The sequence below is a fragment of the Melanerpes formicivorus genome, unplaced genomic scaffold, assembly GCF_026170545.1.
Source record: "Melanerpes formicivorus ecotype bairdi unplaced genomic scaffold, bMelFor1.0.p_v2 SCAF_1663, whole genome shotgun sequence".
Taxonomy (NCBI): Eukaryota; Metazoa; Chordata; class Aves; order Piciformes; family Picidae; genus Melanerpes; species Melanerpes formicivorus.
This window is the reverse complement of record NW_027144015.1, coordinates 10,193-34,645: the sequence shown is the minus strand read 5'-3', so window position 1 is coordinate 34,645 and position 24,453 is coordinate 10,193. Positions and strand designations below refer to the sequence as shown.

The following is a 24,453-nucleotide window of genomic DNA, read 5'->3' as shown; positions in this document are numbered from 1 at the left end:
TCAACCTGCTCTATTCTATTCTATGAAGACCTTCTTCCTAACATCCTGGTTTCATTGGTGAGAGCAACAGACTTGGTTGCTGCCACCCGCTGCTAAGGGGTCTGAGTGGCCCCCAAATGGGGTTTGGAGGCAGGTAAAGGTTTCTTTTGGCGTGTGAAGGGGTTTTGTGGGCATCTAGAAGGGGTGTGGAGCCCCCTGAAAGGGTCTGGGATAGTGTCAGGGGGTTCTGGGCTGGTCTACCAGCGGGTCTGGGGACATTAGAAGCGTCTGGGGGTACCTAAAATGGAGCTGGGCGTATGAGATGGGGGGTTTGGGTGCCTCCAAAGGGGTTTTGTGGGCATCTAAGTTGGGGAATCTGGGGGGGTCCTGAAGGAGTTGGGGGGTTCTCGTCAAGCTATGAGCAGACACACAGAGAGATGTTAACGGACTTTCTTTGATCATTCCAGGTCTGGTGTGCTGGGACTGGCAGGATCTTCCTGAGCTGTCCATGTACAGTTTCTGTCGACACTCTTCAGCTCGTACATCCGGTTTGCTGACAGAGGGTGTGGGGTTTGTGGGGCCCGGCAGCGAGACTTTTCCAAAGAGGAGCTCTTCAGGGCAGCTCCAAGGTTAGGTTTGGATTCTCCTGGAGTCGCACACAGAACGAGTCTCACGATTCCAGTGGTCTAATTTCATAGCTGCATTTTCATCTCTCTGCCTAGGTGACAGGACGACCTCACTAATGAAGAGAGATAGCCTGAGCTCTGCAGGAACCTTGAACCCAAGCAGCCAGTGCCTTCTGTGAGTACAAGCTGTCCTTGCTCAATGTGGAAGTAGTTGAGAGCTGAAGCCAGACCACACCATAATTCCCTCAGCTTCCTCTTCTGCAGATTAAACAGTCCCAGTTCCCTCAGCCACTCCTCATAAGACTTGTTATCCAGACCCCTCACCAGCTTTGTGGCCCTTCTCTGGACTCACTCTCTCACAAGGGGTGTCCTGGGGAACACCACTTGTGCCCTGCCGGCCACCGGCTGGGTTTAACTCTGTTCCCCACCGCTCTTGGGGCCTGGCCATCCATCCTGTTCTGCTGTCCAGCAGTCCCTTTGAAAAAAAATCCATCTGAAAAAAGAAGTAGCAGAGAAGGAAAGCTGAAGCTGCAAAGACTGCAGTCCCCTCAGTTCTGGTTGTAGCCAGGTGGGGGTTGGTCTCTTCTCCCAGGCAAGCAGCACCAGAGCAAGAGGACACAGTCTCAAGCTGTGCCAGGGGAGGTTTAGGCTGGATGTTAGGAAGAAGGTCTTCATAGAATAGAATAGAGCAGGTTGAAAGAGAGATTGGCCTTTGGAATGTGCTGCTCAGTGAGGTGGTGCCCAGGGAGTCACCATCACTGGAAGTGTTTAGAAAGAGACTGGATGAGGCACTCAGTGCCATGGTTTAGTTGATTAGATGGTGTTGGAATGGAATGGTATGGAATGGAACGGAATAGAAAAGAATAGACCAGACCGAGTTGGAAGAGACCTTCAAGATCATCGTGTCCAACCTATCATCCAACACCACCTAATCAACTAAACCATGCAACCAAGCACCCTATCCAGTCTCCTCCTGAACACCTCCAAAGATGGTGACTCCACCACCTCCCTGGGCAGCCCATTCCAATGGGCCATCACTCTCTCTGTGCAGAACCTCTTCCTAACCTCTAGCCTAAACCTCCCCTGGTGCAGCCTGAGACTGTGTCCTCTTGCTGGGCCCGGTGATGATCAAAGTTCTTTTCCAACCTGCTTACTCCTGTTTGGGTTTATTCTCCTGTATGAATTGTCAGTTCAAAGCACTCGAGAGAAATGATGTGATGGCTGTGCTGCAAAGCATCAGACTGGGGACCGAAAGACAACCTCCTGTGGATCGATGTACCGGGATATTCCAGGAACCTCTGTGCTGCCATAGACCTGGACTTAAACTCGTTCCAGATGCCGCGGTGTGTTCCACATGACAATCGCACTCGGCACGTGAAGAGTGGCCAAGAGACTTCCCTTGTTTCCTTTGTGGAAGGCTTTTGTTTGTCCCCCGGCCCCGGGGGCCGTGTTCCTCTCGGGCAGGCTGCGGACGAGGCTGCCCTCGGCAGCAGGCGTGCCGCAAGCGGAGCGGCGAAGCTGTGTTCCTGGCAGTTCTCTCTCCGCCTGGATCAGGACAAAGGTACCGGCTGACAAGGACTTGCACTGACACAGGGTCAGAGAGCTGAGAGCACCAAAGGGTTTAATTGGTGAGAGCAACAGACTTGGTTGCTGCCACCCGCTGCTAAGGGGTCTGAGTGGGCCCCAAATGGGGTTTGGAGGCAGGTAAAGGTTTCTTTTGGCGTGTGAAGGGGTTTTGTGGGCATCTAGAAGGGGTGTGGAGCCCCCTGAAAGGGTCTGGGATAGTGTCAGGGGGTTCTGGGCTGGTCCACCAGCGGGTCTGGGGACATTAGAAGCGTCTGGGGGTACCTAAAACGGAGCTGGGCGTATCAGATGGGGGGTTTGGGTGCCTCCAAAGGGGTTTTGTGGGCATCTAAGTTGGGGAATCTGTGGGGGTCCTGAAGGAGTTGGGGGGTTCTCAGTGAGGTTTTGGAGTCTCTATGGAGTGCCTGCAGTCTCCTGGAGTGCCTGTGCTTGAAACCCCCCAGAGGCCGCGCAGAGTGGTGCTCACAGTAGCTCTGCAAGCCTGCCATGGGCTCAGGAGGCTGTGCAGCGGTTAAACCTTTTCTTTTGCTCAAGCACAATCTTTCTGAATTCTTTTCTTGGATTTTTTTTTTCCCAGGGTGATGTGAAACTGTCTGATTTTGGGCTAAGCACAGCTGTTCAGAAGTCTCAGAGACCTGAGCTCTACAGGAACCTTGAACCCAAGCAGCCAGTGCCTTCTGTGAGTACAAGCTGTCCTTGTTCAACGTGGAACTAGTTGAGAGCTGAAGCCAGACCACACCATAATTCCCTTAGCTTCCTCTTCTGCAGATTAAACAGTCCCAGTTCCTTCAGCCACTCCTCATAAGACTTGTTATCCAGACCCCTCACCAGCTTTGTGGCCCTTCTCTGGACTCACTCTCTCACAAGGGGTGTCCTGGGGAACACCACTTGTGCCCGGCCGGCCACCGGCTGGGTTTAACTCTGTTCCCCACCGCTCTCGGGGCCCGGCCATCCATCCTGTTCTGCTGTCCAGCAGTCCCTTTGAAAAAAAATCCATCTGAAAAAAGAAGTAGCAGAGAAGGAAAGCTGAAGCTGCAAAGACTGCAGTCCCCTCAGTTCTTGTGGTACCCTCTGTGAGATCCTAAGCCACCTGAACTGAGCCGGTCAGGCAGCCAAGCTAGTGCAGCAGTGTCTTCTGGAGAGTTGATAGGAGCCAGTTCTGTGAGGTTTGTTGAAGTGAGTGGCCAGTCGTTCTACATGAACAATTGTCTTAGTGCTAGCAAGCAGGAGGCTCTGAAGTGTGGTACTTTGAGAGCTCCATTCATACTTGCCCTTCAGGAGGAGCCAGCTCTTTCATTGAAGGATCTTCCTGAGCTGTCCAAGTACAATTTCTGTTGACACTTTTCAGCTCTTACATCCAGGTTGCTGACAGAGGATGTTGGGTTTGTGGGCCCTGGCAGCGACAGTTTTCCAAAGAGGAGCTCTAAGGCCAGCTGCAAGGTTAGGTTTGGATTCTCCAGGGGTGCCTGTGCTTGAAAGCCCCCCAGAGGCCGTGCAGAGTGGTGCTCGCAGTAGCTCTGTGCAAGTCTGCCATGGGCTCAGGAGGCCAGTATCTAGAGAGAGGGAGAGGGAAGGACAGTGACACTTCTAAGACAGTTTTAAAGAAATAATTATGAGAAGAGGCAAATTAATTCTGGGGACTCATGTGATATATCTGTTTAAGAGAAAAAAAAATGAAGGAGGTTTCTGACCATAACCAGGCTGACAAAGCACAGTAATGTGGTTTCCTATGGGATTCAACTCCTCCTGCATTGCACAGGACACTTCAACAGCTGTCCTGACAAGCTCTAAGTAATGAACTTAATCCACCCTGTGCAAGCAATGGGGCAAAAGATTACAAAATCCATGTATGCAATTGAGATGTGTTACGTTGGGACGCCCAGGATACACCTCATCAAGCTCTCCTAGTTTTTAGACGCAAGATGGAAGAAGGAAGGGGGAAGACAGAGCAGAAGGTCTATTTAAATATGAAACTCCTAGGCTGAAAGAAAAGAAAAACATTTTAAAGAGCACTCAGTGAGACTCTGTCACCAGCATAGCTAATCACAGAATCACTGAGTGTTAGGGGTTGGAAGGGACCCCAAAATAGCATCCGGTCCAACCCCTGTGCCAGTGCAGGATCACCTGGGGCAGGTTTTGAATGTCTCCAGAGACTCCACTAACTCTCTGGGCAGCCTGCTCCAGGGCTCTGGCACACACAGTGAAAAGGTTTTCCCTTCTGTTCCTGTGGAACTTCCTCCTTTTATTCGTCGGACACAGCGAAGCCGCTGGGTCGTGTTGCTGCGGCAAGGTGACCCACCCTGTAGTTGAGGGCCTGGGTCTGTGCCTTCATGGCAGCCTGTTCCCTTGGCACCCTGTCAGCTTAACAGCCCTGTACTCGGGGTCTGTGTGACGAGTTGTGGAGCCCTCCATTCCCCCTTCTGTCCCCAGCAGCAGCCCAAGGTCCCTGTAAGCAGGGCTGGGGAGGCTGCTTTAGGCAGCTAACAGGAACCAACCTTGCCTGGCCCTTAGGGGGCTGAGGTCAGTCCCTGGGCTCCTGAAGAGGTGGTGTTGCGCTGCTGCCAGGAGGGCCGGCCCGTAGGTGGGGCACGGGCCAGAGCCTGTGGCTCTCTGTGGGGCTTTTTGGGAGTGCTGCTGAGGCCTCACTCTGTCCTGTTGGCATCCTTTGTCAGGGTAGCCAGATCCTAGGCCCGATGTCTATCGTTAGCTCAATTGCAGAATTTCCTCGTCTGCTGTTCCTGTCCGTAAATTTTTGCCAGTGCTTCTGTAATAAAAAGGTTTTTATTTCTCCTGTAACTTGCAAGCTGGTGACCTCCTTAGGAGCACCACTGTGTTGTTCACAAAGTTCTTTGCTGTTGCAAAGCTGGGAGAAGTGTGAGGTTCAGCTGATGAAGTTTCTCTCTTTTAGAAGTGTCTGCTCAGCCGTCCTCTTCCTGGATCTCGGAGCTTTGTCTCTCCCTGTTTGCGGTGCCCCGACAAGGACTTGTGCCGACACATCCTCGGGAAGCTGAAACCACCAAAGGGTTTAATGGGTTTGAGACAAAATTCACCCAACTCATTCTGCGGTGGTGTACGGGAAAGAGTCGGTAGGGGAAGCCGCAGGACAGCCTGCAGCAAAGCTCAGGACTTGTTCCCTCGCCTCTTCCTTCTGCGCGTGTCCTCGTCGGCCGCCTGTAAGCGAGACGCTTCGCCAGCTGGCTTGTTTGAATTCAGTAAAGTTATGGCATGGAAGTTATCTGGTAGGAGTCGTTGCTAAACAGATGTAGTTGAAGCTTTGTATCTTCCGTTCTCTCTACTAGTTATTCTAATCTTGCCCTGTTGGTTTAGCCCATCAGTTTTCATGTTCTCTTCATCTATTAGTAGCAGAAGAAAGGGCCCCTTGATTCCAGTATTTCTTGCTGTAGTTCAGAGGTAGAGTTGGCTTTCCCTCTGACCTTTTATACTTTTACTTTGTGTTAAGTGGAACCCAAAACTGAATAGGATACTTTGTGTAAAGCTTGAGCAGCCCTTAACTTTCGAATTATTATACTGCATGCACTACTGCTTTGCAACATTCACAGGACTGTGGTGGTGTCAGACAGTTCACTTGCATTTAGCTCCTCAGGGGCCAGGCCTTCCTTTGGGCTGATAGTCTTGGCCAAAGCTGCAATGTTCAGTCCTTGCTGTGAAAGGCAGGAGGTGCTGGCTGGGCAGTTTGCTTTATTTTGTGCCTTTCTGGGGGCGAATCAAAGGGAGTGGGGGGATTGTGGGTGGGCTGGTTCTGCCACGTGGGGCAGGGGGCTGCTGCAGCAGAGGAGCAGGTGAGCGAGGGCTGGGGGCCCCCCCCTAAAGTGCTGAAAATTCTCCGAGGGCACCACACTATCTTTAAAAGTGTAAGTACTGGGGTGAGGCGAGGCGGAGGCAAACCTCTGGTTTGCAGCTGGAGAGGGAGGGCTTGGAGTGACTGGTGCGTAAGAAAGCTTTGGAAACGACCCCTGTCTGCCCTCTCTGCTTCTAAAAGGCTTTTAGCATTGGAAAATAAAACCCACGTGGGGGCCCGGCTGCTGCCCACGCCCAGGGAGGTGCTCAGTGCTGCCACCCGGTGTGTAACGGCCGGCAGTGCAGCCGTGCCGTGGCGTGTGTCGCCCCGGGGGAGCTCAATGCTGCCACCCGGTGTGTACTGGCCGGCAGTGCAGCCGTGCCGCGGCGTGTGCCGCCCCGGGGGAGCTAATTTCTGCAGCCTAACTGCGCTGAATGCTCGAAAATTCTTAGGGGGAGAGCGGAGAGCTTGACTCGAGCGTCGCTATGGATCCGGCGCCTGCGCCCTAGCCCGGATCTGCTTCCCAGTCGCTTCCAGTTCTCTGCCAGTCCTTTGGTGGGGGGAAACTGTTGGGACCGGGAGGGCACCGGGAGGAGGCCATTACTGTGTAGTTTGGTAATACCGACGGCTGCAGCTGGTGCTGAGCTAAACAGAATGATCACAGAAGGCTTTTGCTCTGAAGCCAGAGCTGCCTGCTGGCGGAACGAACGTTTTTCTGACAGCTCTTGGAGGAACATTTCTGTACAGGTGTTCCCCAGGGCTCCTCAGCTGCTCAGAACTCAACGTGTTGTCTTGGAGGGGAATAAAACCCAATGGAAAGCTGAGAGTGAGGTGACCACGCAGGCACCGCCCCCCCCGGCGTGGCACCGCCCCCCCAGCGTGGCACCGCCCCCTCAGCGTGTCACCGCCTCCCCCAGCGTGGCACCGCCCCCCCAGCATGTCACCGCCCCTCCCAGCGTGTCACCGCCCCCCCAGCGTGTCACCGCCCCCCTCCAGCGTGTCACCGCCCCCCTCCAGCGTGTCACCGCCCCCCCCCAGCGTGTCACCGCCCCCCCCAGCGTGGCACCGCCCCCTCAGCGTGGCACCGCCCCCCTCCAGCGTGTCACCGCCTCCCCCAGCGTGGCACCGCCCCCCCAGCATGTCACCCGCCCCTCCCAGCGTGTCACCGCCCCCCCAGCGTGTCACCGCCCCCCTCCAGCGTGTCACCGCCCCCCTCCAGCGTGTCACCGCCCCCCTCCAGCGTGTCACCGCCCCCCTCCAGCGTGTCACCGCCCCCCCAGCGTGTCACCGCCCCCCTCCAGCGTGTCACCGCCCCCCTCCAGCGTGTCACCGCCCCCCTCCAGCGTGTCACCGCCCCCCTCCAGCGTGTCACCGCCCCCCCCAGCGTGTCACCGCCCCCCCCCAGCGTGTCACCGCCCCCCCCAGCGTGTCACCGCCCCCCCCAGCGTGGCACCGCCCCCCCAGCGTGGCACCGCCCCCGCCCAGCGTGTCACCACCCCCCCTCCAGCGTGTCACCGCCCCCCAGCCTGAACCCCACCCCCCAGCATGGCACCGCCCTCAACAACATGGCGCCAGATGCTTTCAGGGTTGTGGCTGGTAGAGGTTGCAGCTCTTCTGCTGTGTCCCAGGTCAGTGCCAGTCTCTGCTGCTTTGTGGGGTTTCTCTATAGCAGCCGCTGGAGGTGCGCGGGGCTTGGGGGGGTGGCCACCGGCGGGGCAGCGCGGGGCTTTTGGGGGGGAGGGGGGGGCGTGTCCGGGCTTGACCGGTGGGGCTCTGCGGGGGTGGCGGCTGCTGCCTCAACCGTACCCAGAGGCCCCGTGGGAGCTCAATGCTGCCACCCTGTGTGTAATGGCCGGCAGTGCAGCCGTGCCGCGGCGTGTGCCGCCCCGGGGGAGCTCAATGCTGCCACCCGGTGTGTAATGGCCGGCAGTGCAGCCGTACCGCGGCGTATAGCGCCCCGTGGGAGCTCAGTGCTCAACCCTGTGTGTAATGGCCGCAGTGCAGCCGTGCCGCGGCGTGTGCCGCCCCGTGGGAGCTAATTTCTGCAGCCTAACTGCGCCGAATGCTCGAAAATTCTTAAGGGAAGAGCGGAGAGCGGAGAGCTTGACTCGAGTGTCGCTATGGATCCGGCGCCTGCGCCCTAGCCCGGCTCTGCTGGCGCCACAGGGGCAGCGTTCCGGTGGTCGCTATGGATCCGGCGCCTGCGCCCTAGCCCGGCTCTGCTCGCGCCAGGGGGGCAGCGTCCCGGTGGTCGCTATGGATCCGGCGCCTGCGCCCTAGCCCGGCTCTGCTGGCGCCAGAGGGGCAGCGTCCCGGTGGTCGCTATGGATCCGGCGCCTGCGCCCTAGCCCGGCTCTGCTCGCGCCAGGGGGTCAGCGTCCCGGTGGTCGCTATGGAAAAAAAATCCATCTGAAAAAAGAAGTAGCAGAGAAGGAAAGCTGAAGCTGCAAAGATTGCAGTCCCCTCAGTTCTGGTTGTAGCCGGGTGGGGGTTGGTCTCTTCTCCCAGGCAAGCAGCACCAGAACAAGAGGACACAGTCTCAAGCTGTGCCAGGGGAGGTTTAGGCTGGATGTTAGGAAGAGGCTTACAGCTTGGCCAAAGACTCTTCCGATCCCTGTCTTCTGGTCGTGACCAGCAGCGTGCACGGGTGGCCAAGAAGGCCACTGGCAACCTGGCCAATATCAGGATCAGAGTGGCCAGCAGGAGCAGGGAGGTCATTCTGCCCCTGCACTTGGCACTGGTTAGGGCACACCTTGAGTCCCGTGTCCAGTTCTGGGCCCCTCCGTTTAAGCAAGACGTTGAGTTGCTGGAAGGTGTCCGGAGAAGGGCAACAAAGCTGGGGAGGGGTTTGGAGCACAGGCCTGTGAGGAGAGGCTGAGGGAGCTGGGGTTGCTTAGCCTGGAGAAGAGGAGGCTCAGGGGAGACCTTCTTGCTTTCTACGACTCCCTGAAGGGAGGTTGTAGCCAGGTGGGGGTTGGTCTCTTCTTCCAGGCAAGCAGCACCAGAACAAGAGGACACAGTCTCAAGCTGTGCCAGGGGAGGTTTAGGCTAGAGGTTAGGAAGAGGTTCTGCACAGAGAGAGTGATTGCCCATTGGAATGGGCTGCCCAGGGAGGTGGTGGAGTCACCATCTTTGGAGGTGTTCAGGAGGAGACTGGATAGGGTGCTTGGTTGCATGGTTTAGTTGATTAGGTGGTGTTGGATGATAGGTTGGACACGATGATCTTGAAGGTCTCTTCCAACCTGGTCCATTCCATCCCATTCCAATCAACTAAACCATGGCACTGAGTGCCTCATCCAGTCTCTTTCTAAACACTCCCAGTGATGGTGACTCCACCACCTCCCTGGGCAGCACATTCCAAAGGCCAATCTCTCTTTCAACCTGCTCTATTCTATTCTATGAAGACCTTCTTCCTAACATCCTGGTTTCATTGGTGAGAGCAACAGACTTGGTTGCTGCCACCCGCTGCTAAGGGGTCTGAGTGGCCCCCAAATGGGGTTTGGAGGCAGGTAAAGGTTTCTTTTGGCGTGTGAAGGGGTTTTGTGGGCATCTAGAAGGGGTGTGGAGCCCCCTGAAAGGGTCTGGGATAGTGTCAGGGGGTTCTGGGCTGGTCTACCAGCGGGTCTGGGGACATTAGAAGCGTCTGGGGGTACCTAAAATGGAGCTGGGCGTATGAGATGGGGGGTTTGGGTGCCTCCAAAGGGGTTTTGTGGGCATCTAAGTTGGGGAATCTGGGGGGGTCCTGAAGGAGTTGGGGGGTTCTCGTCAAGCTATGAGCAGACACACAGAGAGATGTTAACGGACTTTCTTTGATCATTCCAGGTCTGGTGTGCTGGGACTGGCAGGATCTTCCTGAGCTGTCCATGTACAGTTTCTGTCGACACTCTTCAGCTCGTACATCCGGTTTGCTGACAGAGGGTGTGGGGTTTGTGGGGCCCGGCAGCGAGACTTTTCCAAAGAGGAGCTCTTCAGGGCAGCTCCAAGGTTAGGTTTGGATTCTCCTGGAGTCGCACACAGAACGAGTCTCACGATTCCAGTGGTCTAATTTCATAGCTGCATTTTCATCTCTCTGCCTAGGTGACAGGACGACCTCACTAATGAAGAGAGATAGCCTGAGCTCTGCAGGAACCTTGAACCCAAGCAGCCAGTGCCTTCTGTGAGTACAAGCTGTCCTTGCTCAACGTGGAAGTAGTTGAGAGCTGAAGCCAGACCACACCATAATTCCCTCAGCTTCCTCTTCTGCAGAATAAACAGTCCCAGTTCCCTCAGCCACTCCTCATAAGACTTGTTATCCAGACCCCTCACCAGCTTTGTGGCCCTTCTCTGGACTCACTCTCTCACAAGGGGTGTCCTGGGGAACACCACTTGTGCCCTGCCGGCCACCGGCTGGGTTTAACTCTGTTCCCCACCGCTCTTGGGGCCTGGCCATCCATCCTGTTCTGCTGTCCAGCAGTCCCTTTGAAAAAAAATCCATCTGAAAAAAGAAGTAGCAGAGAAGGAAAGCTGAAGCTGCAAAGACTGCAGTCCCCTCAGTTCTGGTTGTAGCCAGGTGGGGGTTGGTCTCTTCTCCCAGGCAAGCAGCACCAGAGCAAGAGGACACAGTCTCAAGCTGTGCCAGGGGAGGTTTAGGCTGGATGTTAGGAAGAAGGTCTTCATAGAATAGAATAGAGCAGGTTGAAAGAGAGATTGGCCTTTGGAATGTGCTGCTCAGTGAGGTGGTGCCCAGGGAGTCACCATCACTGGAAGTGTTTAGAAAGAGACTGGATGAGGCACTCAGTGCCATGGTTTAGTTGATTAGATGGTGTTGGAATGGAATGGTATGGAATGGAACGGAATAGAAAAGAATAGACCAGACCGAGTTGGAAGAGACCTTCAAGATCATCGTGTCCAACCTATCATCCAACACCACCTAATCAACTAAACCATGCAACCAAGCACCCTATCCAGTCTCCTCCTGAACACCTCCAAAGATGGTGACTCCACCACCTCCCTGGGCAGCCCATTCCAATGGGCCATCACTCTCTCTGTGCAGAACCTCTTCCTAACCTCTAGCCTAAACCTCCCCTGGTGCAGCCTGAGACTGTGTCCTCTTGCTGGGCCCGGTGATGATCAAAGTTCTTTTCCAACCTGCTTACTCCTGTTTGGGTTTATTCTCCTGTATGAATTGTCAGTTCAAAGCACTCGAGAGAAATGATGTGATGGCTGTGCTGCAAAGCATCAGACTGGGGACCGAAAGACAACCTCCTGTGGATCGATGTACCGGGATATTCCAGGAACCTCTGTGCTGCCATAGACCTGGACTTAAACTCGTTCCAGATGCCGCGGTGTGTTCCACATGACAATCGCACTCGGCACGTGAAGAGTGGCCAAGAGACTTCCCTTGTTTCCTTTGTGGAAGGCTTTTGTTTGTCCCCCGGCCCCGGGGGCCGTGTTCCTCTCGGGCAGGCTGCGGACGAGGCTGCCCTCGGCAGCAGGCGTGCCGCAAGCGGAGCGGCGAAGCTGTGTTCCTGGCAGTTCTCTCTCCGCCTGGATCAGGACAAAGGTACCGGCTGACAAGGACTTGCACTGACACAGGGTCAGAGAGCTGAGAGCACCAAAGGGTTTAATTGGTGAGAGCAACAGACTTGGTTGCTGCCACCCGCTGCTAAGGGGTCTGAGTGGGCCCCAAATGGGGTTTGGAGGCAGGTAAAGGTTTCTTTTGGCGTGTGAAGGGGTTTTGTGGGCATCTAGAAGGGGTGTGGAGCCCCCTGAAAGGGTCTGGGATAGTGTCAGGGGGTTCTGGGCTGGTCCACCAGCGGGTCTGGGGACATTAGAAGCGTCTGGGGGTACCTAAAACGGAGCTGGGCGTATCAGATGGGGGGTTTGGGTGCCTCCAAAGGGGTTTTGTGGGCATCTAAGTTGGGGAATCTGTGGGGGTCCTGAAGGAGTTGGGGGGTTCTCAGTGAGGTTTTGGAGTCTCTATGGAGTGCCTGCAGTCTCCTGGAGTGCCTGTGCTTGAAACCCCCCAGAGGCCGCGCAGAGTGGTGCTCACAGTAGCTCTGCAAGCCTGCCATGGGCTCAGGAGGCTGTGCAGCGGTTAAACCTTTTCTTTTGCTCAAGCACAATCTTTCTGAATTCTTTTCTTGGATTTTTTTTTTCCCAGGGTGATGTGAAACTGTCTGATTTTGGGCTAAGCACAGCTGTTCAGAAGTCTCAGAGACCTGAGCTCTACAGGAACCTTGAACCCAAGCAGCCAGTGCCTTCTGTGAGTACAAGCTGTCCTTGTTCAACGTGGAACTAGTTGAGAGCTGAAGCCAGACCACACCATAATTCCCTTAGCTTCCTCTTCTGCAGATTAAACAGTCCCAGTTCCTTCAGCCACTCCTCATAAGACTTGTTATCCAGACCCCTCACCAGCTTTGTGGCCCTTCTCTGGACTCACTCTCTCACAAGGGGTGTCCTGGGGAACACCACTTGTGCCCGGCCGGCCACCGGCTGGGTTTAACTCTGTTCCCCACCGCTCTCGGGGCCCGGCCATCCATCCTGTTCTGCTGTCCAGCAGTCCCTTTGAAAAAAAATCCATCTGAAAAAAGAAGTAGCAGAGAAGGAAAGCTGAAGCTGCAAAGACTGCAGTCCCCTCAGTTCTTGTGGTACCCTCTGTGAGATCCTAAGCCACCTGAACTGAGCCGGTCAGGCAGCCAAGCTAGTGCAGCAGTGTCTTCTGGAGAGTTGATAGGAGCCAGTTCTGTGAGGTTTGTTGAAGTGAGTGGCCAGTCGTTCTACATGAACAATTGTCTTAGTGCTAGCAAGCAGGAGGCTCTGAAGTGTGGTACTTTGAGAGCTCCATTCATACTTGCCCTTCAGGAGGAGCCAGCTCTTTCATTGAAGGATCTTCCTGAGCTGTCCAAGTACAATTTCTGTTGACACTTTTCAGCTCTTACATCCAGGTTGCTGACAGAGGATGTTGGGTTTGTGGGCCCTGGCAGCGACAGTTTTCCAAAGAGGAGCTCTAAGGCCAGCTGCAAGGTTAGGTTTGGATTCTCCAGGGGTGCCTGTGCTTGAAAGCCCCCCAGAGGCCGTGCAGAGTGGTGCTCGCAGTAGCTCTGTGCAAGTCTGCCATGGGCTCAGGAGGCCAGTATCTAGAGAGAGGGAGAGGGAAGGACAGTGACACTTCTAAGACAGTTTTAAAGAAATAATTATGAGAAGAGGCAAATTAATTCTGGGGACTCATGTGATATATCTGTTTAAGAGAAAAAAAAATGAAGGAGGTTTCTGACCATAACCAGGCTGACAAAGCACAGTAATGTGGTTTCCTATGGGATTCAACTCCTCCTGCATTGCACAGGACACTTCAACAGCTGTCCTGACAAGCTCTAAGTAATGAACTTAATCCACCCTGTGCAAGCAATGGGGCAAAAGATTACAAAATCCATGTATGCAATTGAGATGTGTTACGTTGGGACGCCCAGGATACACCTCATCAAGCTCTCCTAGTTTTTAGACGCAAGATGGAAGAAGGAAGGGGGAAGACAGAGCAGAAGGTCTATTTAAATATGAAACTCCTAGGCTGAAAGAAAAGAAAAACATTTTAAAGAGCACTCAGTGAGACTCTGTCACCAGCATAGCTAATCACAGAATCACTGAGTGTTAGGGGTTGGAAGGGACCCCAAAATAGCATCCGGTCCAACCCCTGTGCCAGTGCAGGATCACCTGGGGCAGGTTTTGAATGTCTCCAGAGACTCCACTAACTCTCTGGGCAGCCTGCTCCAGGGCTCTGGCACACACAGTGAAAAGGTTTTCCCTTCTGTTCCTGTGGAACTTCCTCCTTTTATTCGTCGGACACAGCGAAGCCGCTGGGTCGTGTTGCTGCGGCAAGGTGACCCACCCTGTAGTTGAGGGCCTGGGTCTGTGCCTTCATGGCAGCCTGTTCCCTTGGCACCCTGTCAGCTTAACAGCCCTGTACTCGGGGTCTGTGTGACGAGTTGTGGAGCCCTCCATTCCCCCTTCTGTCCCCAGCAGCAGCCCAAGGTCCCTGTAAGCAGGGCTGGGGAGGCTGCTTTAGGCAGCTAACAGGAACCAACCTTGCCTGGCCCTTAGGGGGCTGAGGTCAGTCCCTGGGCTCCTGAAGAGGTGGTGTTGCGCTGCTGCCAGGAGGGCCGGCCCGTAGGTGGGGCACGGGCCAGAGCCTGTGGCTCTCTGTGGGGCTTTTTGGGAGTGCTGCTGAGGCCTCACTCTGTCCTGTTGGCATCCTTTGTCAGGGTAGCCAGATCCTAGGCCCGATGTCTATCGTTAGCTCAATTGCAGAATTTCCTCGTCTGCTGTTCCTGTCCGTAAATTTTTGCCAGTGCTTCTGTAATAAAAAGGTTTTTATTTCTCCTGTAACTTGCAAGCTGGTGACCTCCTTAGGAGCACCACTGTGTTGTTCACAAAGTTCTTTGCTGTTGCAAAGCTGGGAGAAGTGTGAGGTTCAGCTGATGAAGTTTCTCTCTTTTAGAAGTGTCTGCTCAGCCGTCCTCTTCCTGGATCTCGGAGCTTTGTCTCTCCCTGTTTGCGGTGCCCCGACAAGGACTTGTGCCGACACATCCTCGGGAAGCTGAAACCACCAAAGGGTTTAATGGGTTTGAGACAAAATTCACCCAACTCATTCTGCGGTGGTGTACGGGAAAGAGTCGGTAGGGGAAGCCGCAGGACAGCCTGCAGCAAAGCTCAGGACTTGTTCCCTCGCCTCTTCCTTCTGCGCGTGTCCTCGTCGGCCGCCTGTGAGCGAGACGCTTCGCCAGCTGGCTTGTTTGAATTCAGTAAAGTTATGGCATGGAAGTTATCTGGTAGGAGTCGTTGCTAAACAGATGTAGTTGAAGCTTTGTATCTTCCGTTCTCTCTACTAGTTATTCTAATCTTGCCCTGTTGGTTTAGCCCATCAGTTTTCATGTTCTCTTCATCTATTAGTAGCAGAAGAAAGGGCCCCTTGATTCCAGTATTTCTTGCTGTAGTTCAGAGGTAGAGTTGGCTTTCCCTCTGACCTTTTATACTTTTACTTTGTGTTAAGTGGAACCCAAAACTGAATAGGATACTTTGTGTAAAGCTTGAGCAGCCCTTAACTTTCGAATTATTATACTGCATGCACTACTGCTTTGCAACATTCACAGGACTGTGGTGGTGTCAGACAGTTCACTTGCATTTAGCTCCTCAGGGGCCAGGCCTTCCTTTGGGCTGATAGTCTTGGCCAAAGCTGCAATGTTCAGTCCTTGCTGTGAAAGGCAGGAGGTGCTGGCTGGGCAGTTTGCTTTATTTTGTGCCTTTCTGGGGGCGAATCAAAGGGAGTGGGGGGATTGTGGGTGGGCTGGTTCTGCCACGTGGGGCAGGGGGCTGCTGCAGCAGAGGAGCAGGTGAGTGAGGGCTGGGGGCCCCCCCCCTAAAGTGCTGAAAATTCTCCGAGGGCACCACACTATCTTTAAAAGTGTAAGTACTGGGGTGAGGCGAGGCGGAGGCAAACCTCTGGTTTGCAGCTGGAGAGGGAGGGCTTGGAGTGACTGGTGCGTAAGAAAGCTTTGGAAACGACCCCTGTCTGCCCTCTCTGCTTCTAAAAGGCTTTTAGCATTGGAAAATAAAACCCACGTGGGGGCCCGGCTGCTGCCCACGCCCAGGGAGGTGCTCAGTGCTGCCACCCGGTGTGTAACGGCCGGCAGTGCAGCCGTGCCGTGGCGTGTGTCGCCCCGGGGGAGCTCAATGCTGCCACCCGGTGTGTACTGGCCGGCAGTGCAGCCGTGCCGCGGCGTGTGCCGCCCCGGGGGAGCTAATTTCTGCAGCCTAACTGCGCTGAATGCTCGAAAATTCTTAGGGGGAGAGCGGAGAGCTTGACTCGAGCGTCGCTATGGATCCGGCGCCTGCGCCCTAGCCCGGATCTGCTTCCCAGTCGCTTCCAGTTCTCTGCCAGTCCTTTGGTGGGGGGAAACTGTTGGGACCGGGAGGGCACCGGGAGGAGGCCATTACTGTGTAGTTTGGTAATACCGACGGCTGCAGCTGGTGCTGAGCTAAACAGAATGATCACAGAAGGCTTTTGCTCTGAAGCCAGAGCTGCCTGCTGGCGGAACGAACGTTTTTCTGACAGCTCTTGGAGGAACATTTCTGTACAGGTGTTCCCCAGGGCTCCTCAGCTGCTCAGAACTCAACGTGTTGTCTTGGAGGGGAATAAAACCCAATGGAAAGCTGAGAGTGAGGTGACAACGCAGGCACCGCCCCCCCCGGCGTGGCACCGCCCCCCCAGCGTGGCACCGCCCCCTCAGCGTGGCACCGCCCCCCTCCAGCGTGTCACCGCCTCCCCCAGCGTGTCACCGCCCCTCCCAGCGTGTCACCGCCCCCCCCAGCGTGTCACCGTCCCCCTCCAGCGTGTCACCGCCCCCCTCCAGCGTGTCACCGCCCCCCTCCAGCGTGTCACCGCCCACCCCAGCGTGTCACCGCCCCCCCAGCGTGGCACCGCCCCCTCAGCGTGGCACCGCCCCCCTCCAGCGTGTCACCGCCTCCCCCAGCGTGGCACCGCCCCCCCAGCATGTCACCGCCCCCCCAGCGTGTCACCGCCCCCCTCCAGCGTGTCACCGCCCCCCTCCAGCGTGTCACCGCCCCCCTCCAGCGTGTCACCGCCCCCCTCCAGCGTGTCACCGCCCCCCCCAGCGTGTCACCGCCCCCCTCCAGCGTGTCACCGCCCCCCTCCAGCGTGTCACCGCCCCCCTCCAGCGTGTCACCGCCCCCCCTCCAGCGTGTCACCGCCCCCCTCCAGCGTGTCACCGCCCCCCCCCAGCGTGTCACCGCCCCCCCCAGCGTGGCACCGCCCCCCCAGCGTGGCACCGCCCCCCCAGCGTGGCACCGCCCCCCCAGCGTGGCACCGCCCCCGCCCAGCGTGTCACCACCCCCCTCCAGCGTGTCACCGCCCCCCAGCCTGAACCCCACCCCCCAGCATGGCACCGCCCTCAACAACATGGCGCCAGATGCTTTCAGGGTTGTGGCTGGTAGAGGTTGCAGCTCTTCTGCTGTGTCCCAGGTCAGTGCCAGTCTCTGCTGCTTTGTGGGGTTTCTCTATAGCAGCCGCTGGAGGTGCGCGGGGCTTGGGGGGGTGGCCACCGGCGGGGCAGCGCGGGGCTTTTGGGGGGGAGGGGGGGGCGTGTCCGGGCTTGACCGGTGGGGCTCTGCGGGGGTGGCGGCTGCTGCCTCAACCGTACCCAGAGGCCCCGTGGGAGCTCAATGCTGCCACCCTGTGTGTAATGGCCGGCAGTGCAGCCGTGCCGCGGCGTGTGCCGCCCCGGGGGAGCTCAATGCTGCCACCCGGTGTGTAATGGCCGGCAGTGCAGCCGTACCGCGGCGTATAGCGCCCCGTGGGAGCTCAGTGCTCAACCCTGTGTGTAATGGCCGCAGTGCAGCCGTGCCGCGGCGTGTGCCGCCCCGTGGGAGCTAATTTCTGCAGCCTAACTGCGCCGAATGCTCGAAAATTCTTAAGGGAAGAGCGGAGAGCGGAGAGCTTGACTCGAGTGTCGCTATGGATCCGGCGCCTGCGCCCTAGCCCGGCTCTGCTGGCGCCACAGGGGCAGCGTTCCGGTGGTCGCTATGGATCCGGCGCCTGCGCCCTAGCCCGGCTCTGCTCGCGCCAGGGGGGCAGCGTCCCGGTGGTCGCTATGGATCCGGCGCCTGCGCCCTAGCCCGGCTCTGCTGGCGCCAGAGGGGCAGCGTCCCGGTGGTCGCTATGGATCCGGCGCCTGCGCCCTAGCCCGGCTCTGCTCGCGCCAGGGGGGCAGCGTCCCGGTGGTCGCTATGGAAAAAAAATCCATCTGAAAAAAGAAGTAGCAGAGAAGGAAAGCTGAAGCTGCAAAGATTGCAGTCCCCTCAGTTCTGGTTGTAGCCGGGTGGGGGTTGGTCTCTTCTCCCAGGCAAGCAGCACCAGAACAAGAGGACACAGTCTCAAGCTGTGCCAGGGGAGGTTTAGGCTGGATGTTAGGAAGAGGCTTACAGCTTGGCCAAAGACTCTTCCGATCCCTGTCTTCTGGTCGTGACCAGCAGCGTGCACGGGTGGCCAAGAAGGCCACTGGCAACCTGGCCAATATCAGGATCAGAGTGGCCAGCAGGAGCAGGGAGGTCATTCTGCCCCTGCACTTGGCACTGGTTAGGGCACACCTTGAGTCCCGTGTCCAGTTCTGGGCCCCTCCGTTTAAGCAAGACGTTGAGTTGCTGGAAGGTGTCCGGAGAAGGGCAACAAAGCTGGGGAGGGGTTTGGAGCACAGGCCTGTGAGGAGAGGCTGAGGGAGCTGGGGTTGCTTAGCCTGGAGAAGAGGAGGCTCAGGGGAGACCTTCTTGCTTTCTACGACTCCCTGAAGGGAGGTTGTAGCCAGGTGGGGGTTGGTCTCTTCTTCCAGGCAAGCAGCACCAGAACAAGAGGACACAGTCTCAAGCTGTGCCAGGGGAGGTTTAGGCTAGAGGTTAGGAAGAGGTTCTGCACAGAGAGAGTGATTGCCCATTGGAATGGGCTGCCCAGGGAGGTGGTGGAGTCACCATCTTTGGAGGTGTTCATGAGGAGACTGGATAGGGTGCTTGGTTGCATGGTTTAGTTGATTAGGTGGTGTTGGATGATAGGTTGGACACGATGATCTTGAAGGTCTCTTCCAACCTGGTCCATTCCATCCCATTCCAATCAACTAAACCATGGCACTGAGTGCCTCATCCAGTCTCTTTCTAAACACTCCCAGTGATGGTGACTCCACCACCTCCCTGGGTAGCACATTCCAAAGGCCAATCTCTCTTTCAACCTGCTCTATTCTATTCTATGAAGACCTTCTTCCTAACATCCTGGTTTCATTGGTGAGAGCAACAGACTTGGTTGCTGCCACCCGCTGCTAAGGGGTCTGAGTGGCCCCCAAATGGGGTTTGGAGGCAGGTAAAGGTTTCTTTTGGCGTGTGAAGGGGTTTTGTGGGCATCTAGAAGGGGTGTGGAGCCCCCTGAAAGGGTCTGGGATAGTGTCAGGGGGTTCTGGGCTGGTCTACCAGCGGGTCTGGGGACATTAGAAGCGTCTGGGGGTACCTAAAATGGAGCTGGGCGTATGAGATGGGGGGTTTGGGTGCCTCCAAAGGGGTTTTGTGGGCATCTAAGTTGGGGAATCTCGGGGGGTCCTGAAGGAGTTGGGGGGTTCTCGTCAAGCTATGAGCAGACACACAGAGAGATGTTAACGGACTTTCTTTGATCATTCCAGGTCTGGTGTGCTGGGACTGGCAGGATCTTCCTGAGCTGTCCATGTACAGTTTCTGTCGACACTCTTCAGCTCGTACATCCGGTTTGCTGACAGAGGGTGTGGGGTTTGTGGGGCCCGGCAGCGAGACTTTTCCAAAGAGGAGCTCTTCAGGGCAGCTCCAAGGTTAGGTTTGGATTCTCCTGGAGTCGCACACAGAACGAGTCTCACGATTCCAGTGGTCTAATTTCATAGCTGCATTTTCATCTCTCTGCCTAGGTGACAGGACGACCTCACTAATGAAGAGAGATAGCCTGAGCTCTGCAGGAACCTTGAACCCAAGCAGCCAGTGCCTTCTGTGAGTACAAGCTGTCCTTGCTCAACGTGGAAGTAGTTGAGAGCTGAAGCCAGACCACACCATAATTCCCTCAGCTTCCTCTTCTGCAGAATAAACAGTCCCAGTTCCCTCAGCCACTCCTCATAAGACTTGTTATCCAGACCCCTCACCAGCTTTGTGGCCCTTCTCTGGACTCACTCTCTCACAAGGGGTGTCCTGGGGAACACCACTTGTGCCCTGCCGGCCACCGGCTGGGTTTAACTCTGTTCCCCACCGCTCTTGGGGCCTGGCCATCCATCCTGTTCTGCTGTCCAGCAGTCCCTTTGAAAAAAAATCCATCTGAAAAAAGAAGTAGCAGAGAAGGAAAGCTGAAGCTGCAAAGACTGCAGTCCCCTCAGTTCTGGTTGTAGCCAGGTGGGGGTTGGTCTCTTCTCCCAGGCAAGCAGCACCAGAGCAAGAGGACACAGTCTCAAGCTGTGCCAGGGGAGGTTTAGGCTGGATGTTAGGAAGAAGGTCTTCATAGAATAGAATAGAGCAGGTTGAAAGAGAGATTGGCCTTTGGAATGTGCTGCTCAGTGAGGTGGTGCCCAGGGAGTCACCATCACTGGAAGTGTTTAGAAAGAGACTGGATGAGGCACTCAGTGCCATGGTTTAGTTGATTAGATGGTGTTGGAATGGAATGGTATGGAATGGAACGGAATAGAAAAGAATAGACCAGACCGAGTTGGAAGAGACCTTCAAGATCATCGTGTCCAACCTATCATCCAACACCACCTAATCAACTAAACCATGCAACCAAGCACCCTATCCAGTCTCCTCCTGAACACCTCCAAAGATGGTGACTCCACCACCTCCCTGGGCAGCCCATTCCAATGGGCCATCACTCTCTCTGTGCAGAACCTCTTCCTAACCTCTAGCCTAAACCTCCCCTGGTGCAGCCTGAGACTGTGTCCTCTTGCTGGGCCCGGTGATGATCAAAGTTCTTTTCCAACCTGCTTACTCCTGTTTGGGTTTATTCTCCTGTATGAATTGTCAGTTCAAAGCACTCGAGAGAAATGATGTGATGGCTGTGCTGCAAAGCATCAGACTGGGGACCGAAAGACAACCTCCTGTGGATCGATGTACCGGGATATTCCAGGAACCTCTGTGCTGCCATAGACCTGGACTTAAACTCGTTCCAGATGCCGCGGTGTGTTCCACATGACAATCGCACTCGGCACGTGAAGAGTGGCCAAGAGACTTCCCTTGTTTCCTTTGTGGAAGGCTTTTGTTTGTCCCCCGGCCCCGGGGGCCGTGTTCCTCTCGGGCAGGCTGCGGACGAGGCTGCCCTCGGCAGCAGGCGTGCCGCAAGCGGAGCGGCGAAGCTGTGTTCCTGGCAGTTCTCTCTCCGCCTGGATCAGGACAAAGGTACCGGCTGACAAGGACTTGCACTGACACAGGGTCAGAGAGCTGAGAGCACCAAAGGGTTTAATTGGTGAGAGCAACAGACTTGGTTGCTGCCACCCGCTGCTAAGGGGTCTGAGTGGGCCCCAAATGGGGTTTGGAGGCAGGTAAAGGTTTCTTTTGGCGTGTGAAGGGGTTTTGTGGGCATCTAGAAGGGGTGTGGAGCCCCCTGAAAGGGTCTGGGATAGTGTCAGGGGGTTCTGGGCTGGTCCACCAGCGGGTCTGGGGACATTAGAAGCGTCTGGGGGTACCTAAAACGGAGCTGGGCGTATCAGATGGGGGGTTTGGGTGCCTCCAAAGGGGTTTTGTGGGCATCTAAGTTGGGGAATCTGTGGGGGTCCTGAAGGAGTTGGGGGGTTCTCAGTGAGGTTTTGGAGTCTCTATGGAGTGCCTGCAGTCTCCTGGAGTGCCTGTGCTTGAAACCCCCCAGAGGCCGCGCAGAGTGGTGCTCACAGTAGCTCTGCAAGCCTGCCATGGGCTCAGGAGGCTGTGCAGCGGTTAAACCTTTTCTTTTGCTCAAGCACAATCTTTCTGAATTCTTTTCTTGGATTTTTTTTTTCCCAGGGTGATGTGAAACTGTCTGATTTTGGGCTAAGCACAGCTGTTCAGAAGTCTCAGAGACCTGAGCTCTACAGGAACCTTGAACCCAAGCAGCCAGTGCCTTCTGTGAGTACAAGCTGTCCTTGTTCAACGTGGAACTAGTTGAGAGCTGAAGCCAGACCACACCATAATTCCCTTAGCTTCCTCTTCTGCAGATTAAACAGTCCCAGTTCCTTCAGCCACTCCTCATAAGACTTGTTATCCAGACCCCTCACCAGCTTTGTGGCCCTTCTCTGGACTCACTCTCTCACAAGGGGTGTCCTGGGGAACACCACTTGTGCCCGGCCGGCCACCGGCTGGGTTTAACTCTGTTCCCCACCGCTCTCGGGGCCCGGCCATCCATCCTGTTCTGCTGTCCAGCAGTCCCTTTGAAAAAAAATCCATCTGAAAAAAGAAGTAGCAGAGAAGGAAAGCTGAAGCTGCAAAGACTGCAGTCCCCTCAGTTCTTGTGGTACCCTCTGTGAGATCCTAAGCCACCTGAACTGAGCCGGTCAGGCAGCCAAGCTAGTGCAGCAGTGTCTTCTGGAGAGTTGATAGGAGCCAGTTCTGTGAGGTTTGTTGAAGTGAGTGGCCAGTCGTTCTACATGAACAATTGTCTTAGTGCTAGCAAGCAGGAGGCTCTGAAGTGTGGTACTTTGAGAGCTCCATTCATACTTGCCCTTCAGGAGGAGCCAGCTCTTTCATTGAAGGATCTTCCTGAGCTGTCCAAGTACAATTTCTGTTGACACTTTTCAGCTCTTACATCCAGGTTGCTGACAGAGGATGTTGGGTTTGTGGGCCCTGGCAGCGACAGTTTTCCAAAGAGGAGCTCTAAGGCCAGCTGCAAGGTTAGGTTTGGATTCTCCAGGGGTGCCTGTGCTTGAAAGCCCCCCAGAGGCCGTGCAGAGTGGTGCTCGCAGTAGCTCTGTGCAAGTCTGCCATGGGCTCAGGAGGCCAGTATCTAGAGAGAGGGAGAGGGAAGGACAGTGACACTTCTAAGACAGTTTTAAAGAAATAATTATGAGAAGAGGCAAATTAATTCTGGGGACTCATGTGATATATCTGTTTAAGAGAAAAAAAAATGAAGGAGGTTTCTGACCATAACCAGGCTGACAAAGCACAGTAATGTGGTTTCCTATGGGATTCAACTCCTCCTGCATTGCACAGGACACTTCAACAGCTGTCCTGACAAGCTCTAAGTAATGAACTTAATCCACCCTGTGCAAGCAATGGGGCAAAAGATTACAAAATCCATGTATGCAATTGAGATGTGTTACGTTGGGACGCCCAGGATACACCTCATCAAGCTCTCCTAGTTTTTAGACGCAAGATGGAAGAAGGAAGGGGGAAGACAGAGCAGAAGGTCTATTTAAATATGAAACTCCTAGGCTGAAAGAAAAGAAAAACATTTTAAAGAGCACTCAGTGAGACTCTGTCACCAGCATAGCTAATCACAGAATCACTGAGTGTTAGGGGTTGGAAGGGACCCCAAAATAGCATCCGGTCCAACCCCTGTGCCAGTGCAGGATCACCTGGGGCAGGTTTTGAATGTCTCCAGAGACTCCACTAACTCTCTGGGCAGCCTGCTCCAGGGCTCTGGCACACACAGTGAAAAGGTTTTCCCTTCTGTTCCTGTGGAACTTCCTCCTTTTATTCGTCGGACACAGCGAAGCCGCTGGGTCGTGTTGCTGCGGCAAGGTGACCCACCCTGTAGTTGAGGGCCTGGGTCTGTGCCTTCATGGCAGCCTGTTCCCTTGGCACCCTGTCAGCTTAACAGCCCTGTACTCGGGGTCTGTGTGACGAGTTGTGGAGCCCTCCATTCCCCCTTCTGTCCCCAGCAGCAGCCCAAGGTCCCTGTAAGCAGGGCTGGGGAGGCTGCTTTAGGCAGCTAACAGGAACCAACCTTGCCTGGCCCTTAGGGGGCTGAGGTCAGTCCCTGGGCTCCTGAAGAGGTGGTGTTGCGCTGCTGCCAGGAGGGCCGGCCCGTAGGTGGGGCACGGGCCAGAGCCTGTGGCTCTCTGTGGGGCTTTTTGGGAGTGCTGCTGAGGCCTCACTCTGTCCTGTTGGCATCCTTTGTCAGGGTAGCCAGATCCTAGGCCCGATGTCTATCGTTAGCTCAATTGCAGAATTTCCTCGTCTGCTGTTCCTGTCCGTAAATTTTTGCCAGTGCTTCTGTAATAAAAAGGTTTTTATTTCTCCTGTAACTTGCAAGCTGGTGACCTCCTTAGGAGCACCACTGTGTTGTTCACAAAGTTCTTTGCTGTTGCAAAGCTGGGAGAAGTGTGAGGTTCAGCTGATGAAGTTTCTCTCTTTTAGAAGTGTCTGCTCAGCCGTCCTCTTCCTGGATCTCGGAGCTTTGTCTCTCCCTGTTTGCGGTGCCCCGACAAGGACTTGTGCCGACACATCCTCGGGAAGCTGAAACCACCAAAGGGTTTAATGGGTTTGAGACAAAATTCACCCAACTCATTCTGCGGTGGTGTACGGGAAAGAGTCGGTAGGGGAAGCCGCAGGACAGCCTGCAGCAAAGCTCAGGACTTGTTCCCTCGCCTCTTCCTTCTGCGCGTGTCCTCGTCGGCCGCCTGTGAGCGAGACGCTTCGCCAGCTGGCTTGTTTGAATTCAGTAAAGTTATGGCATGGAAGTTATCTGGTAGGAGTCGTTGCTAAACAGATGTAGTTGAAGCTTTGTATCTTCCGTTCTCTCTACTAGTTATTCTAATCTTGCCCTGTTGGTTTAGCCCATCAGTTTTCATGTTCTCTTCATCTATTAGTAGCAGAAGAAAGGGCCCCTTGATTCCAGTATTTCTTGCTGTAGTTCAGAGGTAGAGTTGGCTTTCCCTCTGACCTTTTATACTTTTACTTTGTGTTAAGTGGAACCCAAAACTGAATAGGATACTTTGTGTAAAGCTTGAGCAGCCCTTAACT

The 24,453-nt window shown here is 55.3% G+C and overlaps 2 long non-coding RNA genes across 2 annotated transcripts; both read left to right on the top strand.

The window, feature by feature from the left end:
* Positions 1-9,769: 9,769 nt before the first annotated feature.
* On the top strand, positions 9,770-15,067 carry LOC137461304 (uncharacterized). Its single transcript, XR_010993318.1, has 3 exons — positions 9,770-9,972; positions 10,066-10,144; positions 14,462-15,067. It is a non-coding gene; the product is annotated as an uncharacterized lncRNA (long non-coding RNA).
* A 4,088-nt stretch (positions 15,068-19,155) lies between these two features.
* LOC137461305 (uncharacterized) lies at positions 19,156-24,453 on the top strand. Its single transcript, XR_010993319.1, has 3 exons — positions 19,156-19,358; positions 19,452-19,530; positions 23,848-24,453. It is a non-coding gene; the product is annotated as an uncharacterized lncRNA (long non-coding RNA).